This window comes from Tachysurus fulvidraco, chromosome 1 (genome assembly GCF_022655615.1).
Source record: "Tachysurus fulvidraco isolate hzauxx_2018 chromosome 1, HZAU_PFXX_2.0, whole genome shotgun sequence".
Classification (NCBI taxonomy): domain Eukaryota; kingdom Metazoa; phylum Chordata; class Actinopteri; order Siluriformes; family Bagridae; genus Tachysurus; species Tachysurus fulvidraco.
The window spans coordinates 51888471-51914527 of NC_062518.1; the positions used below are offsets into that span (position 1 = coordinate 51888471).

Below are 26057 nucleotides of genomic sequence, written 5' to 3' on the forward strand. Positions count from 1 at the left end.
GTCATCGGCCTCATTCGGAAATGGACTGACCACTATACAATAACAGAGATAGATGATATAAATGTAAATAAAGTATACAACTTAGAATATATAAATCTATAATTCTCTTATACAGCACAGGTTGTGCATATATCTATGTTATATTAACAAACATCAATTCAAGCATTTATAAATCACAAAATGAAAACCAATAATCATAATACTGTATTTATAATAATAATAATAATAATAATAATAATAATAATAATAATAATAATAATAATAATAAATGCATAACCCATATTTCCACACATTACATATCAGAATGAAATAAACAGGATACACATTATACATATATATATATATTCAATACTGTACCATGTGCACGCTGCACCACGTGCCTCACAGACAACATAACAAATTTAGTCCAAAACTTCTCCTATAACACACTCTGTTCAATGTACATCTAGTATCAATGAGCTAAACATCTTTTCTACTGAACCAGAACTTATTATTAAACATACCAGTAAGAAAAGAAATAAAAGATGAGACACAGGGCGTCAGCTTCTCCTTCACCAGTACACACTAGTACATACAATGCTAAACAGTTAGCAACATGGTATATTTCGTTAAATAATAAAGAGAAAAAACACATTACCCAAAACATCCTTAACATAACTAACGTAATCAATCACTATGGTATTAATAACATTCTCTTAGCGTCAAAGCATTTTAGAGAAGAAATATTACCACAATATTTGTATATTGAAGGGAAAAGTGAGGAGGACATGCGTCATCGGCTTCATTCGGAAACGGACTGAGGCGACCGCATGGCGCAAACACGAGGAAGCCCCACCGAAGTGTCCCACCAATAACATCCAAACAAATTCCCAACGAAAGGTTCCGCTAATTTAATATAATATCCTATGAACAATAATTAAATACATTTTGTGGAGTTCACTAAACCATTCTTTTTAAAAAAAAAGAAAAAGAAAAAGAAAAAAAAAGACACAGGTCAGGTTAAATTAACAAATTCCCTTTCTACACCAGTTACACACGCGTACCTGTGCTTCTCCGTTCTAATAAAGCAGACAGCTAAGACGCACTTTTGAAAGACTACAACACACGCGTGTAAAAGCAAAGTAAAAAAAATCGCTCTTGGGTCAAACTGAAATAATTTTCTTTCCCATCAACGACATGTCCTGCATTTTAATTGTTATTGTTCATTTATGAAAGTAAAAATTATACTTATAGTTTTAGGGCGGCTAAGATCACACACTGGGGGGCTGAAGCCACCCTAAAAAAGGTGTAGAACCGCCTCTGGTGTAGCGGCATCTGTATTCGGCCTGAAGGTAATGAAACAGGCATATTGTTTACATGTATTTGACTGCATGCAGCACTGCGCAGACAAATCAGTCTATGAGATCAAAGCTCCACGAGAGCCATTCAAAAGTTTATCACTCTCGAGTTAAATTGATCTCATGTGTCAATCGATCTGCGCCGCGCAGGTTGTTAATCTCTCTATTGTGATATGCCTCAATGGCAAATCATCAGACAAAAAATGCTAAATTAGTACATAACCACATAAGAACAACCTCTACTGTATATTGCGATATGCTCAATGCAAATAATCAGACTAAAAATCATGTGTTAAACAGTGTTTATTGTTCAGAGAACATGAACAGGAGCTTATTTTTAATAAAAAAATAAACCTCAGCATCACATATATTATTTAGATAACATTGTATTTTATAAAATATATAAATAATGACTTAAACACGAGGAAATTCAAAGTAGCATCGAGTGGTACCAAAAAGCCAGCCGTGACAGCGGAGATGGTCGCAGATGTGACTGTTTATGTAACCGGCAAAAGAAAATAACACATATTGTCGACTCGTCAGCCTACATGAAACACAACTGCCCTCTACAGGTTTTTGAATTTTCCACGCCGAACATTTGACCCCCCTTCGATAGGCTCTCACAGAATGTCGGAAGTCCTTGCGGCATTCTTCTCTTTGAGGCGGGGCCAGAACTATGGGCCAGAACTAAAAAAACGTGAGGCACCTTTTTAAAGCCTCTCTAACACGTTTTAAATCTTTACCCTTCCGGGGACGTGGATTTTTGTCCCCATAAAGATTTTGCTCCCCCTGATGTTGGTGTGTAAACAGAGTGTGAAAGCGATAATTACAAACACACACACACACACACACACACACACACACACACACACACACACACACACACACACACACACACATCAGAATAAACCAGACAAGCCAGTTAGACCAGTGTCAGTAAAAGTGAAAGTCAGCAGCTCCATTTTGTGACGAGTGAACACTAAAAGATTTGAGGAGTAAAAACACAGTGAGTATCTAAAGCTCTAATATATAAACACACTGAAGTGACACTAGATACAGAAGAGTTTTGTGGGTTTGTACTGAAGCTTTAATGTACACAGGTTGTTTTATAACTTGATAGTGTGACTATTTCCTGTAAGTGAACTCTGTGCTGATTCAGGGTTTAATTTAACACACCGATGTTGGAGTGAAGTAAACGTGTATCCTGCTGTAATCTGAAGAAGGAGACGTGACCTCCAACATGAGTGTGTCTGCAAAACAGGACTTAAAGAAAGACGAGAGGTGACTTAGTTTTACATTCACCAGTAATAAATACACACCGTCTCATGGGAACACATCTGTATCTCTAAACACTCACTAGTTAACACAGGAACTCAACTTTGCTTTAAGGTATCACTGATCTGATCTAAGAACAGTTTAGACAAATCGTTCACTGAGAGAAGAGTAAAAAGGACGGTGTAATGTGGAGCATAAGAGCAGCAGAGCTTTGTGTCAGTGAACTCTACAGGCTTTAAGACCCAGCTGAGTCAGTTAGCTGTGATTGGGACTCCTGATATCAGTGTAATTCCTGACTTATGAAGCCTGTCTCCTGTTTGAATAAGTGTACAGACTGGATCTGAATTAAAAAGATGGAATTATTGGTGTTTAATGATGAACACATTGTTTAACAGTGCTGAGTATTAATTATTGCTGATATTTCTGTTCTAGAATGATGGAGGGAAAGAGATCAGACTCACCAGAACACAGCTGTGTGTCCATGAAGAGTGACAAGTCAATGGATTTTCCAATTGCCTTCAGAGACAGAGACAGTTCTACTGATGTGAGGTCAGTATAGTGAGGTGTTTTACAGCAGTGTTCCACCTGATCAAACTCACTCGTCTCATTATGAAGCCCTTCATGAGCTTTATCAGGTGTTGAAGCAGTAAGACACTAAACTGTGCAGTGCTGCAGCTCTCGGACTGGCAGGACATTAATGACTATATAAAGATTTTATTCATTTATTTAAACATTTGTTTCTAAACATGTTGGTGTCAGTTAGGAAATCCTGAAATCAGTGTATTGTGTTAAGTGGATAGTGTCAAATATCTGTGTGTGTATTTATTAGTGTGTGATTTGTGCAGCTATGAATACATATAGTCCATATTACATGATGGGTTTTGTTTGTTCACAGACCAAAAAAATCAAACATCAGGAGAAAACAGCTGGACTCTATATTCAAGGTGTGTGTGTTGTGTTTAAAGTGTGTAATGTGTGTTGTGTTTAAAGTGTGTAATGTGTGTTGTTTTTAAAGTGTGTAATGTGTGTGTTGTGTTTAAAGTGTGTAATGTGTGTGTTGTTTTTAAAGTGTTTAATGTGTGTGTTGTGTTTAAAGTGTGTAGTGTGTGTGTTGTGTTTAAAGTGTGTAGTGTGTGTGTTGTGTTTAAAGTGTGTAATGTGTGTGTTGTGTTTAAAGTGTGTAATGTGTGTGTTGTGTTTAAAGTGTGTAATGTGTGTGTTGTTTTTAAAGTGTTTAATGTGTGTGTTGTGTTTAAAGTGTGTAGTGTGTGTGTTGTGTTTAAAGTGTGTAGTGTGTGTGTTGTGTTTAAAGTGTGTAATGTGTGTGTTGTGTTTAAAGTGTGTAATGTGTGTGTTGTGTTTAAAGTGTGTAATGTGTGTGTTGTGTTTAAAGTGTGTAATGTATGTGTTGTGTTTAAAGTGTGTAATGTGTGTGTAATGTGTGTGTTGTGTTTAAAGTGTGTAATGTGTGTGTTGTGTTTACATTTACATTAACATTTACATTTACAGCATGTGACAGACCCCTTATCCAGAGCGATGTACATAAGTGCTTAAATCTCTAACATTGAATACATTAATGCTGCTCACTAGGTTACATGCTTAAGATACCATGAGTTTAAAACATTTGTTCAAAGTTACAATGAAAAAGTGACAAAGGTTTTTTTTTGTTTGTTTTTTTTAAATGCAAAAGATAAGGAAAGAAGTGCTAGTTGAAGTGTTTCCTGAATAAGTAGGCCTTCAACCGCCACTTGAAAATAACCAGTGACTCAGCTGTCCGAACCTCTAGGGGAAGTTCATCCCACCACCTTGGTGCAGAACAGAGAAGAGTCTTGTAGTTTAAAGTGTGTAATGTGTGTTGTGTTTAAAGTGTGTAATGTGTGTGTTGTGTTTAAAGTGTGTAATGTGTGTGTTGTGTTTAAAGTGTGTAATGTGTGTGTTGTGTTTAAAGTGTGTAATGTGTGTGTTGTGATTAAAGTGTGTAATGTGTGTGTTGTGTTTAAAGTGTGTAATGTGTTTAAAGTGTGTAATGTGTGTAATGTGTGTGTTGTGATCCCTTGTCATGTCTTGATGTGCAGCAGCATTATGGGTAATCAGTTGTATGAGTTTTAAATGTGATAATAAAAAGAGACTTTTATTCTTGTGATAAAATAAAAGTCTCTCTCACTGTAACATGATAATGTTTAGATCTGTTCCTGTGTGTTTCTAACCAGGAGCTGGAACACAAAGTCATCACTCTGATAAAGAGCTGAAGAGGTTTAGGAAGCTCCTTAGTCCAGATTACCCAGCATGCACTGAGAGGGAGGTGGAGGATGAGGAGGATCTGCACAATGTCAGAGAGGGAGCGCTGAAGATCACACTGCACGTCCTGAAGAACATGAACCACACAGATCTCGCTAACACACTGCACAACAGTAAGAGCTCTGAGTCATGACTTTATTCCATCAGCTTCACTTTAGAGAGAGGAAATAGTTTTAGATATGAAGACTTTTAGTTTTACATTTAATTTTAATATCATGTTGTATCTGTTCATGGTCCAGCTTCAATAATATTTATTGTTTGTACGATTTTGCATTATAACTATTTATTACTAAACTAGATATTACATTGTTTCTTAGAGTCTGTAGGTTCTGTGTATCAGCCAAAGTTGAAGTCCAATCTGAGAGAGAAGTTTAAAAGAATTAATGAAGGAATCTCACAGCATGGAAGCTCAGCACTTCTGAATGAGATCTACACTGAGCTCTACATCACAGAGGGTTGGAGTGGAGACGTCAATAATGAACATGAGGTGAGACAGATTGAGGCAGCGTCCAGGAGACCAGCAACACAGGAGAAACGCATCAAATGTAATGAGATCTTTAAAGACAAGTCCATCAGAACTGTGCTGACTAAAGGAGTTGCTGGAATTGGAAAAACAGTCTCTGTGCAGAAGTTCATCCTGGACTGGGCTGAAGGAAAAGCAAATCAGGACGTCTTCTTCATGTTCCCACTTCCCTTTAGAGAGCTGAATCTGATGAAGCAGAAAAATCTCAGTCTGATGAATCTTCTTCATCACTTTTTCCCAGAAATAAGAAAACTAGAATCAATAGACTGTGACTCCTACAAAGTGGTGTTGATCTTTGATGGTCTGGATGAGTGTCGACTTCCTCTAAATTTCCAGAAGAATGAGAGATTGTGTGATGTGACAGAGTCAGCCTCAGTGGATGTGCTGCTGACGAACCTCATCAAGGGGAATCTGCTTCCATCTGCTCTCCTCTGGATAACCACAAGACCAGGAGCAGCCAATCAGATCCCTCCTGAGTGTGTAGACCAGGTAACAGAGGTACGAGGCTTCAGTGATCCTCAGAAAGAGGAGTACTTCAGGAAGAGGATCAGTGATCAGGGCCTGGCTGATAAAATCATCACTCACCTGAAGTCTTCAAGAAGCCTCTACATCATGTGTCACATCCCAGTCTTCTGCTGGATCTCAGCCACTGTTCTAGAGAGAATGTTGGGTGGAGCAGAGAGTGGAGAGATCCCCAAGACTCTGACTCAAATGTTCACACACTTCCTGATTTTTCAGATTAAACACAAGGACAAAAAGTACCATCAGAAACATGACCCTGATCCTCAGCAGACCAGAGAGAGTATCATGGCTCTGGGAAAACTGGCTTTCCAGCAGCTGGAGAAAGGAAACCTGATCTTCTATGAGGAAGACCTGAGAGAGTGTGGCATTGATGTCAGAGAAGTGTCAGTGTACTCAGGAGTGTGTACCCAGATCTTCAGAGAGGAGTTTGGGCTTCACCTGGGGAAGGTGTTCAGCTTCGTACATCTGAGTGTTCAGGAGTTTCTGGCTGCTTTATATGTATTTTTCTGCTTTATTTTAAGAAATACAAATGTGCTTGTGGGACAAAGCACTGAACCTTTTAATTTTTCCAAAAATCCAAACATGTCTGATCTCCTCAGGAGTGCAGTGGACATGGCCTTACAGAGTAAGAATGGACACCTGGACCTGTTCCTCCGCTTCCTTCTGGGTCTCTCACTGAAGACCAATCAAACTCTTTTACGAGACTTAATGCCACAGACAGGAAGCAGATCTCACAGTAAACAGAAAACAGTGAAGTACATCAAGGAGAAGATCAGGGAGAATCCATCTGCAGAGAAATCCATCAATCTGTTCCACTGTCTGAATGAACTGAATGATCATTCTCTAGTGCAGGAAGTACAAACTTACCTGAACAGAGAAGGTGACAGTCGTCTCAGTAGAACCAGACTCTCTCCTGCTCAGTGGTCAGCTCTGGTGTTTGTGTTACTGACCTCAGAACAGGAGCTGGATGTGTTTAATTTGAGGAAATATGATCCATCACATGAAGGTCTTCTGAAGCTGCTGCCAGTGGTCAAAGCCTCCAGAAAAGCTGAGTGAGTATTTTTATTTATAACTGTATTACTGCATGGTTTATTATTTTAATGTAACACTGAACTGCACTGTTTGGATTAATGTGTGTTAATAGTTCCTCTAATCATCTTTACACAAACCTCTGGTACTTTTACAGAAGATTGTGTCACTTTTTACACTAACATGTTATATCTGAACTGAGGGCTGGGCCACATGGACAACATCTTATAACATCATATGAGGCATTTTATAGCTTTTATATATGAATCATGAAAAATTAAGTGTTCTCTAACATGTATGTAAAATATCTCTACAAAATAACTGCATGCATTTAAGAACTACAGACATTTCTGAACTAAACACCAGTGAAAGACTTTTTCTGTTCTGTTTATATTGAAAGTGACATTTAACAAAACTCTCACAGATGAGAAAAACATCAGACTGACAAAATGGGATCAATATGGATAGAAAATATAAAAAGTAAATATTAAAACACTCTAATGTCCTTCAAGTATCTCTTTATGTTGAAGTTCCTCATCTTTTGTTGTGTGTGACACAGTGTTGTGGGGAGATTCACTCTGTCATGGCTTTTTTACTCAATTGTTCTTTCTAATAAAAATAAAACATAAATGCTTTTTAAAACTTTAACCCAATACGAAGGACAAACAAAAGTCTCCTTCAGTCTGCACTACTGCTAAACTTTACCAAGGACTGAGCTCGTGGTAAATAAAACAACACTCATCATTTTGGACCTCGACACATTGGACAGACGAAGTGGGAAAATGTTCAGCTTTATCTTCTTATTATGTTAGAAACAAGCTAGGCAGCGAACTCAGATGTGTGATGAAGATTTTCTTTCTCTAACACTGACCTGTTTGTAGAGGATGGAGTTTAAATGTGACTTTTTATATGAAGACTTTTATTTTGATGGGGTTCTTTGTTCTTTGCTTATCAAGTGTACAAGCAGGTAAAAAGAGAGAGGATGAATAATGTGTCACAGGTGAGTGTAGTGTCGTGACCGCTGTTATTAAAAAGTCCTGTTTTGTTCTACTTGGAGCTCGACAAAGACACCAAACTGTTAATGACCACATTCTTGTTCTTGGGTCGTGATTGTTGTTAATCTGTTGTGGTTGAATTATAGACAGTTTTTTGTCTGGTTCACTGCATCAGAAGATGGTGGATGTGGTAAAAACAGACGATGAACACAAAGACGGTTGCACGTGACGGTCGGTCAGGTTTATCACCGTCAGGTTTCGTTCTTTGGAACCTTTCTGTGGATTTTGGAGACATTACGCTGTGGACTGTGTTTGTATTTATAAGCAGCTGTAGTGAATCTATATTTATAATCTATATTGAACTAGTGTGTGTGGAGGTGACAGATTTGTACGTGTTCGAGCACAGAGAACAACACACAACTGTTTTAGTGTCTCTGTGAAATCCAACATATAACTGAGTGTAAAGTACGACTAGTATTGTCATGTTATTACCTGGTAGTGTACAGCTGTATAATTCTTTATGTTCTGTAATAAAATGCACTGTATCTGCAGTGTTGGGTGTAGAAACTTGAACACAGATCAGAGTGTAGTGTTTGTAGGCTGCTCGCTCTCACATGTGTGTGTTATGTACATGACCTAATGGTCTTATAATAAATTGTAGCTGAGAGATTGTGGAGTGCAGAAAGACGTCCCTGCTCCTGTAAATGTGCTGATGTGGTGTCCTGTCCTCTGATTTGTGTGTGTGACACAAACACACTGACATTTCTGTTACAGCTTCAACGTTAGCTGGATTATGGCTGTGTTTGTGTGTTTGAGATCAGTGTTCTGATATTTCATCATTTCTCTTCCAGGCTGTGTGACTGTAATCTGACAGAGGAAAGCTGTAGAGTTCTGTCCTCAGTTCTCAGCTCAAACTCCTCCAGTCTGAGAGAACTGAACCTGAATCACAATAAACTGCAGGATTCAGGAGTGAAGCTGTTCTCTGATGGGCTGAAGGATCCACACTGTACACTGGAGAAACTGAGGTACACACACACACACACACACACACACACACACACACACACACACACACACACACACACATGCACACACACACACACACACACACACACACACACACACATGCACACACACACTCGTTTGCACACACACACACCACCCACACACATACACACATGCGCACACACACACACAACACACACTCACACACACACGCACTCACACACACACACACACACACACACACACACACACACACACACACACGCACACACACACACACACACACACACACACACACACACAAACACACACATACACACACACTGTGTTTAAACTGCTTTGTAAATGTATTTAGTGAAGGTGACTGATGGATAAACACTGAGAGTGAGATCCACATCCTGGGAGCAGCGACACTAAAAGCAGTTTGACTGAAGCTTCTTCTTATTAAAATTCACCTTAAGGAAGTCAGCATTTGTTGATGATAAATAAATATTTGAGATGATATTAAAATGATTGTGGATGTCACAGGTAACCAGTACAGCTGAGGTCAGAGTCGACTATTACACCCAGATTTCTAACCTGTATCCAAGATCATTGTTCAATAAGTATTTTTTTCCTTTATCTCCTACAATTAATATCTCCATCTTATCATGGTCTTATCTCCATCTTTAACTGGTATCCTGGTTTAACTGTTGAAATTTCTGTGACATTCAGTCAGATGTTTCATTCAAGCATGTAATCAGTTTGTTAATTAGCTCTTGATTACACAGTGACACTGATATATAAACTTGTGTGTCATCTACATAACTATAAAAACTGATTTCATGTGTTTGAGTCGAACAAGAGACATGTAGAGGGAGAAAAGCAAGGCTCCTAAAACAGACTCCAAACGAAATTTCATGTTGTCTTGATGACTTCACAATTGGCCATAAAATTGTCTAGCACACAAGTATGATGTGATCCATTTTAGTCGACTGTAATGACGAGTCGGCAAAATCCATGTGAAGTTTTAATGAAGAAAAGATAAGACAAACAATCCAGAAACAGTAAGTAAAGGCCGGGTCAAAAAACAGGCCGAGTCTGAAATAAGTGTAACAAACAGTCCATGAGGAGAACAAATCACATCCACAAACCTGAAGAAGCAATAATCCAATGAGCAAAAACAGGGTCAATAGTGATAAATATCACCATCAGAAACAAAGCTCATTCACACCATATAGAAAAACACTTATTTATTAGATCTGTGTATTGAGGGTATTATGTGATGTGTCTCTGTGTGTGAAAGTTATTAAAAAACACCACCAACAGTTTTACTGTCTCTGTGAAAATACTGAAAGATCTACATCACTTCTCACATCAGAACAAAGTACATTTATTTCCCCAGTGTGTAGATCAGTGTACATGACACACACATTTAAACATACTAATACTCTAGTCATACTAAAGTGTTGTACAGCATTTAAATAAAGATGTCGTGACAAACAGAAGTAATTAATAAACCAGCTTTTATCCTCCAGAAACATCACACTGGTCTCTAAATAGCTCTAACAGTGTGCTCCAAATCTTCTGTCAGCTCAGGTGTTTCCCAAAAAAGAGAATTCCCTGTGTAAATAGTCCTACACACACACACACACACACACACACACACACACACACACACACACACACACACTACTACTACTACTACTACTACTACTCCTATTTACAGTGAGGACAATAAATTAATTTCTCTGGTTATCTATCCTCATGGAGCTGCTACCATTTTATAGACCTGTTTCTGTTGTTCAATGGGAGCAAAACTATTCCTGAAAATGTTTGTAACACAAAGTAAATGTGTGTACAATGTACACAGATCTACACACTGAACACACTGTAATGAAGCAGTAAATGACAGTATTATTATAACCTTTATTTTTTTTACCAGGAAAGATTGAGACATCAAGACATTGAGATTAAAAATCTCTTTTAAAAGAGCGTCCTGTCCAAGACTAACAGATGCAAGCACGTTTGAGTTTAAAAAATAACATCCCACAATACATACACACAAGTAAATCCATCAAATTTCATTATCAATAAAAATCTAATTACAGTTTTTTCAATTGTTTACACGCAATTTTGATAACAGAGTTCTTTTTGTCAAAATATAATCACAATTATCCAAACACCACAATCAATTAGCAAAATTCCTAGATTGTTTGCAAAATGACACACTTCAGTCAAAACATATACACATATTTGTGAAAATGCTATTTGTTTTCATTTAACCAACACAGTCATCAATGATCATACACTATTGCAGCCAGTTTCACACTGCTGTGATAAATAAAAAACACATTTGTAAAAAAAATAAATAAAAATAGATTTTTGGCCAGACATTCTTACTGTATGTAAGAGATAATTTAGGTGACAAAAAAAGTGAGAAACTCACAACATTATTCATGATTTGAGATATAAGGAGAATGTAGACAAATACTGTAGGCCTACTATAACCTTACCAAGCACTCCACAACACTTGATGCTGCAGACTGAATATTTCAAGTATTTATTTCAATACTTACAGTATTTCTTACCATAATCATTTACAGTAATCAACCAACAATGATATCAATTACTGTAAACAAATAAAAGCTATAAACAAATAAAAATTACTGCATGAATTACAGTACATACACTTTGACTCTGAAGGAAAGTAAAGTAAAAGTAAACAGAAATGAAAGAAAACTACTGTAAAAGCAACAAGAACACTGTAACTATCCGTCTCTCCGTCTGGCTGATTTCATCCACATCACAGGCTATGTCTTCATTGGCAAGGCACCGTTGGAAGAATCGCCTTGTGTGACGAATCCACCCCTGCACTGAAGCTGCTTCAATAAGATCACATGCCTGTTCCATGGCCTGAATGAGGGGCAAACGGTCATAAGGCCGCAGGTCATATACCTTCCACCGCCACGCTGAAAAAAATTCTTCTATAGGATTCAGGAAGGGGGAGTATGGGGGAAGGTATAAAACTTCAAAATCAGGGTGATCAGGTTCCAGCCTCATCCACATATATAAATTCATGTTGAATTTCAGCAGCATCCATTTGCAAGACTCTCTGAAACACATTAAAGAAAATAGGATGCTATTCAATATCTATAGCACAGTATTTTTTTGTGACAGAACATTATGAGCAGTGCATGATACCACACCATAGTCAGATGAACAATGCATACCTCCACATACTCATTGCGCAGATGTTTCACTCTCTCTGAATTTCTGTCAAATGGTACCCGATACAGTTGCTTCATGTATATTTGATTTTTCTTTAGGATTCGACCTAATGTTGACAGAGAGACTCGTTGGATGTTATTGAAAATATTGTCATCATTGATGATATTGGCTTGGATTTCTCGTAGCCTGATACAATTATTGGCCAAAACCATGTTCACAATGGCGGCCTCTTGTGCACGACTAAACATAGGGCCCCTTCCACCTTGGTGTCCTCGACCCTCAATCCTATGTAAAAAAAAAAGGAAGATAAAAATATATATATATATATATATATATATATATATATATATATATATATATATATATATATATATATGCAGCTTACTGTCAAATGTCACAGTAAACAATATTGATTATACAAGCTTCAGTTTCAATGTATACTGTGTGGTTAGCTTACCTGTTTTCTCGATGAAATGTCCGAATTAATGACGCAACAGTATTTCTGCTGAGATTTGGTTGAACTCTTTGTCCAGCTTCCATCAGTGTCAGTCCATGGTTGATAACATGGTCAATATGTGCTGCACGGATTTCTCGAGTCAAATTTGGTCCTCGTCTTCTTTGTTCAGGTTCTATCACCTCTTCAAGTCCTTCTCTACCTCTTCCTCTACCTAGGTGTCTTCCTCTACCTCCTTCTCCTCTTCCTCTACCTCCTTCTCCTCTACCTCTACCTTCTTCTCCTCTACCTATGCCTCTTCCTCTACCTCCTTCTCCTCTTCCTCTACCTCTACCGCCTTCATCTCCTCTTTGAGCTCCCCCTCTCATTCTCACTCTTCTTCTTCTAACTCCTTCCATTTTTGTTGAAGACAGGTGAACTCACCTGCTGCCTTTTATAGCACACCTGAGTGCTGCGTTTTCAAATTAGCACATGTGTGCTTCCATACCTGGTACATGTGTTTATCCAATTCGTTCATTAATGTGGTAATTGGAAATCCGGTGCTTTGTAATTACAAGGAAGTAACCTCACAATCCTTATCTGTGTCTAAGGTGTGAAAATGTGTGTAGAGTTTTACAAATCACTGTGTGTAATGTTGTGCAAAAAGGGTGAAGCAGACATTGTGTGTAATGTTGTGTTGCAAATCTGTGGAGGTGTTTTGCTCATTTGAGCAAAATTTTGCTAATTGTGTGGAACTTTTAATTTTAGTGTGTAAACAATCGTAAAAAACTGTAAAACACCTACTACAGCCCAAAGTTTCATTCTCTAAATCATCTAAAAGTTTTTTAAAAATGTCCAACGGAACCAGTGTCCTCAGATTTAATGAACGTTGCAAACAATTCCAGGCAGTGGGAGCAGCAAATTTAAATGCCTTTTTCCCACATTCAGTACGTACCACTGGAACAGAAAGTAAAAATATTTCTTGTGACCTGAGGCTATAGCTACAAGCATACTTTTTACATACTTTGTACAAAGATATGATAGAAGTAAACCCATTATAGATGTATATATAAAAACATGCCAGTGTTTTTGTCTTCAGATGGACAGACTAGCCAAGCCAAGCCGAGCCGATATATATGTGTGTATATATATATATATATATATATATATAAAAAACATCACTGTAATCCAGTACAGACATAAAAGTCGCTTCAACAAGCCTCTTTTTTGCCTCAAAGGAAAGACAGGATTTGATTCTAAAATAAAAACCCAATTTCACTTTCAATCTTTCACTTTCAAACCAGTTGCTCAACATGAGGGCCAAACAAGAGAGCGTCATCAATTAAAATCCCCAGATACCTATACTGAGACACAAACTCAATTTCTGAACCTTGAGAGATAGTAATAGGCAGAAGGTTATTCTTTGAGATTGGTTTGGATTTAGATTGGGTGTAGATGTGGATTGGGTCTGATTGGGTGTGGATGTGTAAATGTTCTCCAGCAGAACTTTCCCCAGAGCTGCTGAACACACTGTATGAACATCTCTCTTCTAGAAATAAAGAGACGTGTTTGTTCAGAGTGACGTCTCTGTTATTATCTTCTTACAGAAAGTTAAATACATCTCAGTCTCATATGAGCTGAGACACATGGATCTGTCCAAGAGCAGTCCAACTTTATACACAGATGTTCATGTTAGATTTTTATCCTGATATTAGAACCTTGTGTTCAGGTCCACACTTTATTTCTCACTGATGGAAACACCTCAATTCACTATCAGACAAATAAATCAAACACTTCATCATTTCTCTTCCAGGCTGTGTCGGTGTAATCTGACAGAGGAAAGCTGTAGAGTTCTGTCCTCAGTTCTCAGCTCAAACTCCTCCAGTCTGAGAGAACTGGTCCTGAGTTACAATAAACTGCAGGGTTCAGGAGTGAAGCTGCTCTCTGATGGGCTGAAGGATCCACACTGTACACTGGAGACACTGAGGTACACACACACACATACACACACACACACACACACACACACACACACATGTGCACACACACACACTGTGTAAATGTATTTAGTGAAGGTGACTGATGGATAAACACTGAGAGTGAGATCCACATCCTGGGAGCAGCGACACTAAAAGCAGTTTGACTGAAGCTTCTTCTTATTAAAATTCACCTTAAGGAAGTCAGCATTTGTTGATGATAAATAAATATTTGAGCTGATATTAAAATGATTGTGGATGTCACAGGTAACCAGTACAGTTCCTGTACAATAGGAGTGATTTGGTTACTAACTGTAATGTATAAAGGGTTTTATGTGAAATACATAAAAGAGCGTTACATTAATCTAATCTACATGGAATGATTGAATGTAGAAAAAGTTTTTCTGTTTCTTCTTTACATTAAAATGGACAAAATCTTTCAGTGTTCCTCAAATGATAAAATGTGACTTTAGAGATATTATTGATGTGAGGAACAAAGCTGAGGTCAGAGTCGACTATTACACCCAGATTTCTAACCTGTATCCCAGCTCATTGTGTTCAGGTAGACACTTTATTTCTCACTGATGGTAACATCTCATTTCACTATAAATCAATTTCATTTCTCTTCCAGGCTGCGTGAGTGTGATCTGACAGAGGAAAGCTGTAGAGTTCTGTCCTCAGTTCTCAGCTCAAACTCCTCCAGTCTGAGAGAACTGAACCTGAGTGAGAATAAACTGCAGGATTCAGGAGTGAAGCTGCTCTCTGATGGGCTGAAGAATCCACACTGTACACTGGAGATACTGAGGTACGCACACACACACACACACACACACACACACACACAGTTTATAATTATTACATGATATTGATGAACATATTTAATCATCATAGCTTTATTTCTATAGAACCTGTAAACACAAAATTCAGACCTGCTTTACAATAGAATATTTATATAATATGATAAAAATTAAAATGCATAACTAACAGCAGTACAATATTAAAGCTAAATGTAAAAGTCATGAACAATCAGACAGAAAATAGAACATTAAGAAGATCATTAAGAAATAAAAAGCTCTGATAAACTTGTACTTGTACACAAATGGTATTATATGATGCTGTTTTTCCCCAAAGCTCCAACTCCAGAACTCGAGCTGCTCATTTCTATTGTATATGAATGTCCAGATAAACAGATATAAAACTTCTCCAAAGTGCTACAGTCTCTCCATATCATGACTCCGCCCCCTTCTCCTCTTGTTGGAGACTCACATCTGAACTGAATGAATGATTTGTCTTGTTCCATCATATCCTTCAGTTCAGACTGAACCACATGTCCCAGTTTGTACAGAATCAGTACTGCTCTCGTTCAGTAAGTGCTGAATTCCTTCAGCAGGTCCAACCAATGACATTGTTCCTTCACACACACACACACACACACACACACACACACACACACACACACACACACACACACACACACACACACTCTACTGCAGTCAGTGAAAAGCAGCTGAAGCAGTCACGTGTTTTACACAGGAGGGACTTCAGTGGACCAGAAATATGAGTCAGCACATGGAAGTTTGTTTCAGCACATTATCCTGTTTCAGAAAGTTAAATACATCTCAGTCTCATATGAGCTGAGACACATGGATCTGTCCAAGAGCAGTCCAAGTTTATACACAGATGTTCATGTTAGATTTTTATCCTGATATTAGAACCTTGTGTTCAGGTCCACACTTTATTTCTCACTGATGGAAAAACCTCAATTCACTATCAGACAAATAAATCAAACACCATCATTTCTCTTCCAGTCTGTATCGGTGTAATCTGACAGAGGAAAGCTGTAGAGTTCTGTCCTCAGTTCTCAGCTCAAACTCCTCCAGTCTGAGAGAACTGGACCTGAGTGACAATAAACTGCAGGATTCAGGAGTGAAGCTGCTCTCTGATGGGCTGAAGGATCCACACTGTACACTGGAGACACTGAGGTACACACACACACACATACACACACACCCACCCACCCACACACACACACACACACACACACACACACACACACACACACACACACACACATGCACACACATACACACACACATACACATGCATGTATACATACACACACACATGCATACACACACACACAAAAAAAATAATAAAATAATAAAATTAAACTACAGCAACATCGACCAAATGTGTACACTGTGAGTTCTGCATGAGGAATAAAGGACAAAATCCAGATGTAAGTTAATTTCATCATTTCATGGGTAACAACAACTTTGTCAACAATGTCTTTCTTAACAAAGACCTGCTGCAGATATTTTAATATTGGAACAGACTGAAATGTGCTGGTCATCATGACATGACATTCATCATGACATTATTCAGTATTCCACAACACTAAACTTGTCCTGGTAAAGCTGCTTGTACTTATGGGCAACATAAAGGACCCCCTCTGCCTATGGCTGAATGCAGTGTAGCTGTAATGATGGGAGTTGTGATTTCATTCATAGGTTCATCAACATTGATATTATGTTCCTTAAACACATGCTGTGAGAGGAACTGACAGACTTTACATAGTAATGCAGTTCACCTAAAATATCATCAATAGCTGAAGAAGGTTCATGTACAAGATGTTCTAGTTTTAATAACATTGCACCTCAATTCTGAACAACCAAATCAGGCAAGTCTTCATCCATTTCACTGCAGTCATCATGTACTAAATTATTACTGACGTCACCACTGTCAGCATCTTCAGGCTCCTGTAATTGTTCAGAGATGGTTACTAGGCCAAGATTAAGATAACTTAGTGAATGTTGGTTGTGTTTTTATGTGATTTAAAAGTTCCATAAACATTTGACTGGAAATCACAAACAGAAAACATACAATGGACGTTTCATTCTTCTTTAAATGACTGTTTATGTGAGAAAGTCATTTCTTTCTGAGGAAAGTCCACTGTATGCACACAAGAGCAGTCTGTTTCACCCCTGATACAGTAACTACATGGTGAAGTGATGCTTGGTCTTCTCCCAGCCCATGTCCACAGTACAAGATAACAGTATAATATGTTCCTACTCTGTCCTGCCACACTGAATCACAGACAGTGACCCCTTTTGTACCTTTAACTCTAGCATCGACCGCCAAGCTAACCACGGACCACTAACAATGCTTTGTATGTGGAGCTGCAGCCTTTTTCAAAACTTGGTCCATACTGAACTTTAGACCAGCCAGGTCTCATACATCATAGTGCAGTGAATTAACTTTTCTTTTGTCTTTTATTCATAACATTTGTTAATGTAATGTAATGTAATGTAACTGGCTATAGGTTAATGCCTAGCTTTGGCCTACTACAATAAGAATGCTTGATACACTCATCTAACTGTTTAATAAAGGCCTGGACTGGTTCTAGCACACTGGGCTGACTGGGCTTTACTGGACCTGCTAGCTGGGGTCACTATAGAGTGGAGAACTGATCAGCTCCTTATAAACACTACAGTAAACTGACTTTTTATTGAAATTTTTAATGCTCAGCTCCATGTACATTATGATTTGTGTCACTCAGTTCAGTACTCATAACATTAGTAAGCAGCTCTCAGCTAAACCATGTTGTGAAGATAGCTAGTTTATTTTGGTCGTTCCATTGTACTATATCTCACTGTATGTAGTTTTATTCCACAGGTTTATCTATCTTACAAGTTATTGGTTAGTTTACACTGTTGGACTGGAACCTTCTTGAGTGGTCCATATTGGTCACAGTCCAGTCTGGGGTTATTATGTAGTTTACGTTTCTGTTATTGTTTGTCTTTTTCATGTTCTGACTTGTCTTTAGTGTTTGTGTGTGTGTGTGTTGTTTAGTGAGGAACAACAGCTTCCTCAGTTATGTTGATCCACTCACCTTATATATTGTTTAAAAACCTTTTACATGTCTACGTCTCGTTACCGAGCCACCACCGCTAGGCGGCGAGACTGCATCAGATTCATTGTAATTTCATTGTAACTTTTAAGCATTAAATCCTCTAAATACACGGTTAAATTATATACTGTTTGAAAGCTTAGACTCTCAGGATTTTATTAAGCGCACACACAAAGCATAATATGATTTATAGTAATTTAACCGTTTGATAGAAAATTTAACTAGGTGGTGCTAGTTCGATCTGTTTACTCACCTTTAACGCTGGTCTTTAAATTTCCCTTTCTTCACATTGTCACTAATGTTAATGTATTTTCCAAAACAAATGCTTGTAAAAATCCCAGAGAGTCCAAAAAACTTGAAAATGTAATCCTTTTAATCCAAAACGCTTTGCTCGCTTCACAAGAATTATTTGTTTGACCGGAAACTGAACATGAAGCTTCACTTCTGCTATTTGTTGGACTCCTACGTCTCATTGGACGCATACCAAAATTTCAAAACGCGTCAGATTTGTAGTCGAGGATCTGACGAATCAAACAAGCCCTCGCATGAGCCAACCAGTGCCTGTGCGGCCGAGATAGGCAGCTAAGAAGCCAATGAGGTCTCTCCATGCTATGTGGGTGACCCTCCCTTTGACTGACATTTGCTCTGTCCAGTAGCGATTTGATGTTTCGCGAGCATCATAGCTCTTTAGCCAATAAGGAGACGATTCCAACGAGATGCAACATGATACATCTGGTGAGGGCGGGCTGTGCAATAAGCGTGCGCATATTAATTTTTTTCAGCTTTATTCCGCAATTCTCGAACGTTTCACACTCTCACACCTCAGGGTGTCAGTTTACAGGCATATTTTCACAGCAGACGTCTAGGCAGAGGGTCTCTCTGTTATAGGACTTTTGAACTAAGCATGCAGTCCTTTTATACAAAGTTATACAGTAAAAGAAATAAACAAGAAAAACCTGAACGGACGGACATGTCCGTAGAAAAATATTCATATAAAATCCATTTTTGAGTCTTTTGACTTCTTTTTTTTTTTGGTGAAAGCCAAGACATGTGGCTATGACCCTCAGTTGTTGTTTACCAACCATCATTAAATACAGCAATGTATGTAATCAGTTTATCAGGTAAACAACTCAGACGGAAATAAAAATTCACCATTCTAGCCTCTATAACTCTGTGTCAGTAAGGCTTAGAATCAAGCTGACACTTGTGAAACTAGAAACTAGAGACTCTCTTCTTTCCAATGAGACCAAGCTCACCTCTGTGTGTCAAAGTATATGGGAGCTGTACCACTTTTTATGTGGGTATGTCATCTAGGCGAAAATCATGAAAATGGGGGGGCGACAGGTAACAGGTTTTAAAAGCACTCTCTCATTTAACCCTCCTGTTCTCCTTTCCTGCAGACCTATGCAAATTAGGAGCATTGAGTCAACTTGACCTTGTCTGTTTGCTTATAAAAAATGAAGTATATATGATAGCCATTTTAGCCACTTTAGTCTAACTTGCTTCCAACATATTAACATATATTTTTCAAATATTTTTAATTGACCATTTTTTTAATGTCAGCAAATAACAAAACCTGTTTTTTTCCAGGCCAAATTGTCTTGAATGCTTATAAATAAAAATTATACAATTATCACCATTCTGTGTGATCAGCTTTACATTTGTAAAAATTTTACACATTTTTTGAAAATTTTTTGTAATGTCTATTTTGTCTGTGTGTGTTTGTGTGTGTAAAGTTTGTTGGTAGAGAAGATTTTACCCCCAGCTGGACAAATGCATATAACGTGTAAAATATTTACAAATGTGTAGCTTTTGTTTTTTCTGGAGGCCTAATTAATTGCAATGCCCAATGCTTGTGTGTGTTTGTGTATGTGTGTAGCATCATTTCGGTAGATCATATTTTGCCTTCTGCTAAGCAAAGGCATATCAAAAGTGTGAAATATTTACAAATATGTAGTTTTTTTTTCTGGCGGCCTAATGAAATGCAACGCCCTATTTGTGTGTGTGTGTGTGTGTGGTGTGTGTGGTGTGTGAGTGTGTGTTTTGGGTGCGTGTGTTAGTTGACATTTTATTTGTGCATTTTTGTGTCTGTATGTATGTTCATTGCGCTGTAAGGGGCAAAAGTGTGACCTATTTCCCCACTAAATGTGGCGAGGTCAAATTGACCCTAGAGGACAAAAGTTGCACAGTGTTTATTGGTACAAACGAATGGTTCAACAAAAATAGACAAAATAAATTTTACTTGCAAAGATCATAATTTTGAACAATCCTGGTACATTTCAGGTAAATATATGGAAGAAAACCCAAGTTATGACACATTAAGTTTCCAGCAGAGGTGAAAATTGTCCTGAGGAAAACAGGAAGGTTAAAGAAAGACTGGTGCTGTGGGTTTATTGTATCTGTTTAGTGGTTTTTAATAATACACAGTTTGGGTGAAAGTTGTTGCTGTTTTCTGTGTGTTTTTTGTTATATCCTCTGTTATGAGCCCAGATCGTGTGTGAGACCAGGTTTCTCTGAGGTGTTACTGAGATTTGAAGGATTACTCTTTCTTTTCTTTTCTTTGAGAAGTGATGATCTTTTCTCCTCCACAACTCTTCCACAGCTTTAGTCATGTCCTCTTGATCCTGATAGCTCAGATAGCAAAGGGTTTTTTCTTCTGCCTAATTAAACAGCTTGTCCATGTATCTACATCCCATAATAACATACAGTCCTCCACAAAGTTGCTGTTAATCTGTGTAAAGATAAATCTGTTAAACTACAAAACCTTGAGGAAATAAGATTAGACAGTCATGTAGAACTCCTCGTAGTCTAAAACACAGTTTGTTGATCTGCTTTTAATGACATTATACAAATGTTGTATTCTTTAGGATCTTTTATGGAAACTATTGACAAATTAACATTTGAGATTAAAATGTTTAGCACAAATAAATTAAAAACATTCATAAAGATGCTCAAATTGTAAAATCGTACTTTTTTTTACTTTTTAAGAATATTTTTTAGTGCAACTCGTTAGTGTAAATCTAAATGTGTATTAATTTTTACATTTTTATTCATTTATTGTTCATGGTGGTGAGATGATCCAGATGTAAAGCATGATCTGGATTCGATTACTGTTTGCTCCAACATTCAACATCCGTCTCACAACCCTGATCACCAGCTGGTTTATTTTAATTCTCTCTCTCTCTCTCTCTCTCTCTCTCTCTCTCTCTCTCTCTTTCTCTTGATCTCTTTATTAGAGCATGGACTCTGTCCTATATAGATGTAATCTATGTGGAACTCTCAACAGCCTTAATTAATGGTGTTATTGAGGTTCACATTAATCTCTAGTGTAAGGCTATCAATGTCCTGGAAAATCTCTGATAAAAACTCTAACACTTGTGCTTCTCTTCACTCTCTCTTTATATTCTAATCAGTAAACTCATCCATCCATCATCCATCATCCAGAAACCTTAATTGATCAAATGATTGTTTTATTAAAACATATGTCTGATTAAACTGATGTAACTGATTAAAACTTATGGACATCGTTCATTGTGAGATTTTAACATGTCACTGTACTGTAGACAAGAGAACATCTGAAAACATTTTTACAAGTGAAACTCTGTCACAACTGTCACGATGTGATGTCCAGTGTGAACAACCTTGTTGTTGTTAATGAGAATTATTCCAATAATATTTATGGAACATAACACAAGGCTGTTTTATTGTAATATCTGATTTATTATGACAAACACAATGTATTCAGATCATCAGTAATGATACAGAATGAATAAGTTCTACAAATGTTTCAGTTGATGATGGTCTCAGTATTGGTGGGTTGTAATAGTTAGTTCTGTGGTGTCCTGTCCTCTGATTTGTGTGTGTGTGACACAAACACACTGACTTTTCTGTTACATCTTCAACTTTAGCTGGATTATGGCTGTGTTTGTGTGTTTGAGATCAGTGTTCTGATATTTCATCATTTCTCTTCCAGTCTGTGTGACTGTAATCTGACAGAGGAAAGCTGTAGAGATCTGTCCTCAGTTCTCAGCTCAAACTCCTCCAGTCTGAGAGATCTGATCCTGGGTTACAATAAACTGCAGGATTCAGGAGTGAAGCTGCTCTCTGATGGACTGAAGGATCCACACTGTACACTGGAGATACTGAGGTATACACACACACACACACACACACACACACACACACACACACACACACACACACTATATTAGTGATGTATAAAGTTTAGTCTGTAATACTAGACAGGGTTCATGCTGCTTTTCCTCTAATAAACACAGTAAACAGAAAAGCTATATTTTTTTTTTAGAAACTAAAAAACACTAAATTTTCAGTTCTGTCATCTGTCCTTTTGTATAATTAGTACTTTTATTAGACTACATGTGCTCAACCTATCAACTTTTAGTTCCTTCTACAAACACATCTTATAGAAAAATGATGATAGAGTAAATAAACCACCTCGATCATGTTCATTACACACCGTTCATTACACACCTGACTGTGACTGTAACACGACTGCTGATGACGTACACCAGACACATCACTGAAACAGGATAAAAGATTATAGTCCTAATTAAGCTCTAATTGTAGGGGGCGTGTCACTCTGTGTAATCACCATAAACACACACAATTTATTAACAAAAAACAGCAGGGTGCAAGTAACATGACGGCAAGGCCAAAGCCGAGCAACAGAGCCGAGCGACGTCCTCAGCTGGGCAGAAGGTCCGGTAAAGTCCAGAACCGAGCCAAACAGCCTGAGCAATGCCTTCAGACCAGCCGGGTAGAGGAACTCTGTCACATCATGTCGTGACAGTTGTGACAGAGTTCCTGTGTTTGTGTGTTTGAGATCAGTGTTCTAATATTTCATCATTTCTCTTCCAGTCTGTGTGGGTGTAATCTGACAGAGGAAAGCTGTAGAGTTCTGTCCTCAGTTCTCAGCTCAAACTCCTCCAGTCTGAGAGAACTGAACCTGAGTGACAATAAACTGCAGGATTCAGGAGTGAAGCTGCTCTCTGATGGACTGAAGGATCCACACTGTACACTGGAGATTCTGAGGTATACACACACACACTCACACACACACACACACACACACACACACATACAGTTTTAATAAACACTACAACATCCAGTTCTCCTCTGTGGTAACTGTAATTGTAGTGATCTGATATATTGTCATTGTTGTGTGTGTGAGATGGAGAGTAAATGTACTGTATATAAAGATTTTGTGTAGTTCATGTTTTCAATACTAAACCTGAGTGTGTTAAGTGTGAGAAGGTTTTCTTTCTTGCAGGATGTGGGTCTGCAGTATTACAGATAAAGGTTGTGCTGCTCTGGCTTCAGCTCTGAGGTCAAACTCCTCATCACACCTGAGAGAACTGAATCTGTACGATAATAAACCAGGAGAATCAGGAGTGAAGCTGCTCTCTGATCTACTGAAGGATCCACACTGTAAACTGGAGACACTGATGTGAGTTACTGACTTACTTTCTCTTTACTGTATGATATTGTGTAATATTCACTGTGTGCTGTAAAATGTCACATCTAATGTGTGTATTTATGCTTCTGTTGTTCATAAGTAATGTGTTTAAATGTGTCTGTAATTCTGTCCTGTTGTGTTTTTCAGCATTAAGGATAAGACACTCACCAGGTCTGGTGTAGGACAGAAGTCTCTCCTCAGACCTTTTTCCAGGATAAAGCAGTTATGGAGGAGAAGCATTAGAACACCTCCCACATTTCCAGCAGTTTGGGAGCTGAATCACTCATATTCAGATGTAGAAGATCCATAACAATAACTGTGACTGATCACATCCTTTTATCCTCTCAGCTACAACTTCACACTTTAACATCTTTTACAATCCAAAGTCAAATCCTTCAGCATCTACACACAACACAGAGATATCATCACATCATCACACTGATTACACAAATACACATCCATGTGTTACAGATGTTTAGACATTATTTTTACCTCTTTATTTGGATCTCAGATTTGTAAATCCAATTCATTCTCCATTTTTTTGAAATGTACATTTACTTGTTCTTTCTTTCTTTCTTTCTTTCTTTCTTTCTTTCTCCCATTCTACAATATTTAATTAAAAATCTAACATTATCTTCCTCATTCATTTCATTCCCTTTTCATTTTCTATAATTTCTCTAAACTTAAATATTAAATATCATAGTTGTTTTTCTTTAAACTTTCTGTATTTAGAACCCATACACTTTGTCCCCTTTCTACATTATTCCAGTCTTAAAAAATAAAAACTCATGATACTCAAACTTGTTTCCTTATACGGGCGTTTCTAGGGGCACTTTTAGCCTTGTGAAGTTGAACAAAAAAAAAACTGATCAAAAGTTAGGTAACACATTCTCATAAGTTTAAATAATTTCTCTAGTTTTAAGGTCTGTTAGAGGACAAACTTTGATTACAAGAGAAACTGTTAATATTTAAAAAAATTTGTAACAAATGTCATTTCCACCACATCTCAATATACAGCTGTTATTAAAAAATAGAATAACTTATGCCACTCAAGAATTGCCCAAGATCATTTTTGTAACTAGTTTTAGCAGTTTTTCCACAATGTACATTAATTATATATTTCCTAATGAGCTAAATGAACTGCCCTAAGGACCAAATGCTGAACTGTACACCTGTCACACTCTGAAATTTAATATTAGTTTGGGTAAGAGTTTATTCAAAAATAAATAACTTAAATATTTATACTAAGTAGAGCACAATATCATAAATTGTGGATAAATATTTAATGTGAGATGAGAACTTTTTAAATATTTTTTAAAAATGTGCGTGGTGATGGAAATGACAGGGTGTGGTGGAAATGACAATGAATGTAATGTGAATGTAGAGAAACAGTAGATATATTTATTAGAAAAATACTTAAACTCATACTCATTAAACTCAATTCACAGAGTCATTAAACAAACTCAGCACTACACTAAAACAGGTGTGGTTGATGTATAAAACTGAGTTTTGTCTCACAGATGAACGGTTACAGTGCAAAATGTTTGGGTCCCAGGGTCAAAAGTTGAGATTTCCAATTCTTTGGCTTCACAAATGGTACATTCCCTGTACATACATTGCTTGGTATAGTTTGGCGAACAGCACAGGGATACAATCAGATCTTGTATCTGCTTGATGTTGCTGCTTTTAATGACTTTATGGTAAAGCAGCTTGTCTGCCCTGCAGATTGACATGTGCCTTGCAGAGGCATGTGTCTCTATCCTTAACTGTGGGCTTTACAATCCAAAACGGACATCTCTTACAGAACTCACTGTTAGAAATTCTGATGTCAGGATACTCCTTCCTAAACTTTCCAGTTTTTACACAGGCTCATTCAGGAATCGTTTGTCTTTTTGTCTTTTTCTTGGTCACAATGTCTTTTTTACAGTTGATGCTCTGCTATTCTCATCTCTTTCTAAGAATTGTTTTATTTTTTCTTCTGTGGCTGGGCTAATGCTGTTCTTTTGTTTCGTCCGTGTGTAAGTAAATGCTGTTGTCCTTTTTTCGTTACTTCTCATTCTTCTGGGTG

General features: G+C 37.6%; 1 long non-coding RNA gene across 2 annotated transcripts; it reads left to right on the forward strand.

Annotated features, from left to right (window-relative positions):
- Window positions 1–2288: 2288 nt before the first annotated feature.
- On the forward strand, window positions 2289–3557 carry LOC125141503. 2 transcript variants are annotated; one of them, XR_007140902.1, is made up of 3 exons: window positions 2289–2343; window positions 3045–3161; window positions 3508–3557. It is a non-coding gene; the product is annotated as an uncharacterized LOC125141503 (long non-coding RNA). The 2 variants fall into 2 exon arrangements; XR_007140901.1 differs by lacking the exon at window positions 2289–2343 and adding an exon at window positions 2412–2618.
- The last annotated feature ends 22500 nt before the right edge of the window (window positions 3558–26057 follow it).